Source organism: Vigna unguiculata, chromosome 5 (genome assembly GCF_037176805.1).
Source record: "Vigna unguiculata cultivar grain cowpea cultivar isolate G323 ecotype 2 chromosome 5, ASM3717680v1, whole genome shotgun sequence".
Lineage (NCBI taxonomy): Eukaryota > Viridiplantae > Streptophyta > Magnoliopsida > Fabales > Fabaceae > Vigna > Vigna unguiculata.
Genome location: NC_140796.1, coordinates 43,168,034 through 43,174,758, shown reverse-complemented (window position 1 = coordinate 43,174,758; position 6,725 = coordinate 43,168,034).

Genomic DNA, 6,725 nt, shown 5'->3' with positions numbered 1-6,725 from the left:
TTAATATTTAACAAATATATATTTTTGTAATATTTCATGAACAATTACATAGATGCAAACTACATATATGAATATGAAGTTATGTTATTATTAATGTTCTCTCAAGGATAATCGTATGAAAAAAAATTGATTCCATATCTTTTTATCAAATAATAATTATTTAGTATAGTAGTCGGGGCGTCACAACTACTGCAGCCAACATTTTAATTTATTGAAAAACCATTCAACAGATTAGAAAACACAACAAAGACAAAATACATCAAATTAATTCTACACGGTCTACAATATGAATTACAAACATCAAATACACTTTCTTAATGATGTATCAATGTGGAGAGCACATGTTCCAGCCTTGATCAACATGAATACCATCAAATCTCCTTATCTTTATCAATGTAGGCTTCATTTCAATGGTAATGGCTTCTAAGTAATTCAAAAAGCTTCATCAAATGTTCATCAAATCTTCAAGAGACATACCACCTTAGCTTCATATGTCAACACCTTGGTCAAATTCAATGCCTCTGGTGACCACTTTTTCATGGCCGCGAAGGAGAAGGTTTCAATCCACCGAACTAAAGATGCTTGGAATGCTCAAAGCACGTTCTCTACACTGCTCATACTAGAGTTTGTGCTTCTTCAAATTCTTTCTTTATTTTCTCCAATTATCATTAAACATCAAGTTTGCTTCATTGTTTATTTTTATTTTCTCTGTTTCTTCTTTAGGTGCTCCTAAAAGAAGAAGAAATGTTCTTCCAGATAAGTCTTTTATTGAAATTTTTTCTGGAAATTTATACTAAAAATGTATGATACCACAAGAAAAGTTAGATCGACTAATTTCATTTTCTATCAAGTTACCTTATGATGATGCTACGAATAAATTAGTCATATCGGCACACATTGTGTACTCTAAGTTCATTGTCCCCCATCGTTTACAAAGATTTAAAATTACCCATTTTCGGTTGTTGTGTTATTTTGTGCTTAATATTGTTAGGAGGAGATTTGTTTGTTCCATAAAAAACTCCATCAACTGAAACAACTTCTCTACCTATTCTTCTGTTGTCAAGATAAAAAATTATTATTGAAAGAATCCTCTTAACTACACCACCAAATTCTTAACGTGTTGACATGTGTCAGAATAGGCATTCTATTTTTACTTTAATCACCATTCTGTGGTTTTAGAGGATTTTAGTATTTTATCAACCCATGAAGGCATAAACCAGCCTTTGCTTAAGGGTTTAGCACTCTGTACTAGGGGTGATTGAATAAGCAAATACAATGCATTACACTTTATTAGTTACTTTGGTATATGAAATGATGCAGCAGGTCTTGCAACTTCTGAACACTACTAAAAAAACTCATATTTCCTGCTAATTTTGTTTTGAAGTTTTTTTCGTAGGAAATACCTACAAATTTTGTTGTGAAAAAAAATGCAAGAAATTGCTACCAATTTTCTTGCAAAATATTTTGTATAAAACACTTTTCACAGCAAATTTTGTAGGAAATACTTGCAAATTTTATAATTTTTTAGAAAATGATTACCCACGAAGGAATTACCTGTCAATTAAAATTCTTAGAAAAAATGGTAGAAAAAAGTCTTTTCTTGCAAATTTTTTTAACAAATTTGTAAAAAAAAAAAATCTCATATAATATGAGAATTTTTAGTAGTGAAATTATCCTAAGTCATGAAGAGGTGTGTGCTGAAATCTAGGTCTATCATAATTGATGATCAATAGAGCCTATCATGATTCATTTGTTGATGGCCAGGTAATGCTTGAGAGAGAGATAAAGATGGAATTTTTTTTTACTAGAGCAGATGTTATTTTTTTATGAAGTGCCCCAAAGTATCTATTTTAAATTTTCAAATGTTTAAATGACGTAGAACCTAACTAAGAAATATGTTCATTTAAAAATTAAAGGTTCCATGATTTCTATGAATTGGAGGGGTATTGCACTATTATAATAAATTTGATTTCTCTCTCTTTGTACAAGTACTAAACCTTGACCATAATGATAATCAGAATGGTGACCAAATGGGAGGAAATAAAAAATAAGGAAAAGAAAGTCTTGTTTTCAGCATGCTAGTGAATGCATTAGATAAGTTATTTGGACCACAAAACATTTTCTCACAATATTTACTTGCACATAAATTGTTTATATTTTAATTTAATTTTTTAGAATATTGGAATTCTTATTATGTTTGGAGTCTTGTCATGTTTTTGGACTTGATTGGGTGGTCTTAGTAGTAGCATTACACTAGTACTTAACCCAATAATTACTATAATTTGGTGCTCCGTTTTTTTTTTTCTTGTTTCAATGCTTATTGTATGAATCTAATCTAGTTTCATACATTCAGAAGAATATTATTGGCAACCTCTCGTCTCTCTTTTCATCCTATTTCCATGTACAAGTTAATGCTTGCAAACAATCTGACAGCACTTGAAAGATCTCCATTGGCATAATTTAATCCAATTATTTTAATGTCACTTTTATAAAATTTCACAATACATAATTTTGATGTGCTTTTATGTCTTATACTGTCATGAAATGGTAAGTCGGTCAATAAAGTGCTTATTAATGTAGTTTAAAAATAAAAGAACTTATTAGCTTATGTATTTTTTTTATTGGTAGAGAACATGTGAATTAATTAAGTTCTTTTGTTTGTCATAAATTAGCATCCCAAAAGTGACACATTATATTGAATCCAAATAGTTTCTTTTAATACTTTCTATATTAAAAAATACCATTTTTCTTAAATTAGAGGTAAGTCACTGGTTCAACAACTTGTGTATTTATCTTTAATTGCAACAAGCTGGTGTTACTAGATTTGGTACGGGGGTTGCACTTGCTATTGCAAGCTCAATCTTGGTTCCAAATGTTGAGGCTATTGTAGCTTTTTATGGAGTTCCAAATTTTGTTGGTTTTTCGGATTGAATCGTGGAGAGCTAAAATTGAATCGTGGGCAACTAAGCTTTTTTTACTTAATTGTATGAAACCAAGTTTTTCACTTTGTATAACTGTTCTTGGTTTTCACGGTTGACCAATTTTGTAAATTACTATTTTAAATTTTTTAACTTTTTCTTTGGTCAATTTTTTTTTTCTTATTACTCAAGTATAATTTTATATTAATTTATTGTGATATTAATGACAAACAATTGTTTTAAACGGTAGTTGTTATTTGGTAGCAGGACATTATTTTCTTTTAAAACTATAAAATAGAGAGGCATTTATTATTTTACGGGTAATGATACTTTAATTTAGTAAAACTTAACTTTTTTTTTTACCAGTTTCCTGAGGGCACTAGTTAAGAAATCATTAATATGCATTGGTACTATAACTTTTACATTGAAAACTGAAATAATTAAATACATTAATTAAAATAGTATAAATGCATATTACATTTTTTTAAAGACAAAAATATCCTTTTAATTTTTAGACAATATGTTTTTGATACAATTAGGACTTTGGAATTTTTAAAGTCTCTACTCAAAATTGATACTTTAGTTGTTTTTTTTTTTAATAATTTTAGATGTTCAACACTATTTTTTTTCCTGATTTTTTTGTTAATTTCAACTTTTTTATGTTTAATTATATTTAAACATTAAAATACATTTATTTTATTATTTTTATTAATAAATATTAAATAAAATATTAAATACATATGTACATCACTTATGGGTATTTTTGTCCTTTAATTAAAATAAAATTGCATTAATAGTTGTTATGTCAGATTTTAATTAATATCACAGTTAACTATGTACTTTTCTAAAATTTCGTGTATATTAATTATCCTTAACTAGTGCCCTTAGGACACTAGTTAGCAAGACCCTTTTTTTTTACTCAGTGAGGTGGCGGCTGAAGGGTAATTTCTTTTTTTTTTCATTTGCAATTATATTTGAATGGCATGGTGGCAAATTAAATGCACAATGGATAAAAGGAAATGAAAGGGTGTGTGATATGTAGAGAAAACTAGGTTTCGCTTCTGCTGCTCACTCAAAGGAAACCAGTTCCCTAAACTCGATGAGTGCGCCATCAACGACCTCGTCCTGCACTCGTCTAGTGATCTCACCTTCACTGTTGCCCATGACAACTTCCTCGTTGTCGTCAACCTCGACAACGGTCGTTGCAAATGCCGGTTGTGCCTCGACAAGGAAGCTACTCTTGTCATGTTTAATGCCTCTAGTGACCACTTTTTCATGGCTGCAAAGGAGAAGGTTTCGATCCACCAGACGAGGATGTTGAGAATGCTCCAAGCCCGTTCGCTACACTACTCCTGCTAGGATTTGTGCTTCTTCAAATTGTTTCTCTATTTTCTCTAATTATCATCGAACATCAAGTTTGCTTCATTGTTTGTTTTTATTTTTTCTGTTTCTTCTTTAGGTGCTTCTAAAAGAAGAAGAAATGTTCTTCCGGATAAGGAATTCATAACCATTGATTTTAATGAAAAAGAAAAAAGAAAATATTGGTACATAGTAATCTATAATCAAATGCTTTTGTTTTATGTTTTAATAATGAATTAATTTTCTACGTATTTATAATATCGACAAACACCATTGTTAGGAAGTTCTCAATTTTAAATGATGTGCGAGTCCAAATGATTCGAGATGATTTTTTCAGCCTTGGTCATTGTACTATACCTAGGCGGTCATGGCTAACTACCCGGTCTAAACCGCCTACGACTAGCCCCATCATAAAAAGAATAGACAGATAGTTAACTGAATAAGACAACAATACACATAACGGCTAAGGCCACCTACTCCAAAGAATAGCGGATAAGTAAGAGCCGCCAACCCCAAACTTAGGAAATTACAACGGGGCTTCTAGTGTCAGATCACTAGCATAGGACTTGGGTCTGGCCTAGGCCCATTCAAAGCCTTAACATTAGCCTAATGCAATAAAAAGGGCCTAGCCCATAATAAGGGAAGGACATAATTAATGAATCTATAAATGCATGTGCACCCCAACGATTAAAGGTACGCTTTCATTAATTCACTAATCTATGATTTGACTTTTGAGAGCCTTTGTTGACTTGATCGTCGGATTCCTTTCCGCAGGTAACCTCTTAAGGGTCCAAACCGCCAACATTAGGAGAAGACACATCCAAACCGAGGAGTAACCAGTCTGAGAAGTCAGTGATTGGGATAAGATGTGATTTGTGTTCCCTGATATTCTGTTATTGTTTCTGCAGGAACAGTCACTATTGTCAGTCCAATGATCAACCATTGATAGGACATGTTGCGGGTCGTGAAACTTCTTCTTAACTAGAAGCTGAATCTCCAGCTCTAAAAAAGCCAATTAACTACACTTTGATATGGAGTGTTGATTCACCACACGATGTAGTTATTTTTGGTTGCCAAATCTTCCATTGGGATACAAAGCAATGGGCATAGTGGTTACCAAAAAACCAAATGAACCTGAAGTTGAAAAAGTTAGATGTGTGCCAAAAGATATGATAGAAACTTGTGAGATCTGTGATCTACTACTATCAATGAAGTCAAAGTTTTCAAAAATTTCATTCAAAGTTTGGAACACATGGCCATGTAAAAGTGGGATGTGGAGTAGAGGTGTATCAGTTGGGACATTCTTCTGCAGCACTTATTCTGACAATAAACAAGTGACAAATATTGGTTGCTTGAAGAATCTTGACCCCACTTTACATGCCATGCCAAACATAGACCAAGTTCATGCACTCATTAATCATAATGGTTTTTCAAAAATAGAGCATTTGTGTATTCAAGAGGCAGTGAGAAGGGTAAAACTATAAATAACGAGGAATCAAACTTACCAAGTGGTAGAACAAATGATGGTGATTTTTGGATAGATTTGCTTAGTGACAATGATGCTACAAGTAATGTAAAAAAGGGAGATATAGAGAGTGCAAAACTCTATGTTCATGTAAAACTAGCTTTGGGAGGAACATTTACTGATATGGCTATGTAGGTGTTTTCCCCCTTCAATGGACATGGCATACTTCAAGTAGGGTTGGTGAAGATTGAGATGAACAAGATTGGTGAACATGTTAATTAGTTTTTGTTCTTTTTTTTTTTGTCAAGTAAGAGATTTTTCAAGTGTTCCTAATATTTTAGTCGAACGAAGAAAATCATCTGCAATTAACAACCCTTAGTTTATTTTTCTATATTAATTTTTAGTGTTAGGTAGGTACAATGATATTTCTACTTTATTTAAAAGAAAAATTGTGTTTGAATTTTTATTATATATCTTGTCAATCACGAGTTTGGTTTTATATTTTTATTTTTAATTTTTAATAAACATTTTTAATATAACAATATTTAAAGTAAGTTGGTTTTGTTTGATCGCCTTGGTGTTACCATTTACTCTTATGCGAACTACTTAATTGAATAAGAACGAGCATATATACAAAATCTTACGGAAAAAAACACATTTAATTGTACACAAAAAAAACACTTACATCTCTCACTGATATTGTGGTATGGAGTAAGCCTTTAAAATGTACTTTTGTGGTAGTAGTGAATGATTGAGTTAGTGAAACAACTAATGAAAATTAATAGTGTATTGGAAGTAATCCATTAGTGTTATTGAATCTACTTCATTGAATAAGCACAACCATATGCACAAAATGTCACTAAAAAAAGACAATTACTCGTACACAGAAAGACACTTACGTTTGTCACTGCCTACTAATGTGGTACTTAGGTAGCAATTTCATGTGTTCTTTTGTGGTATCAGTGAAGGTTGAATTGGTGAAT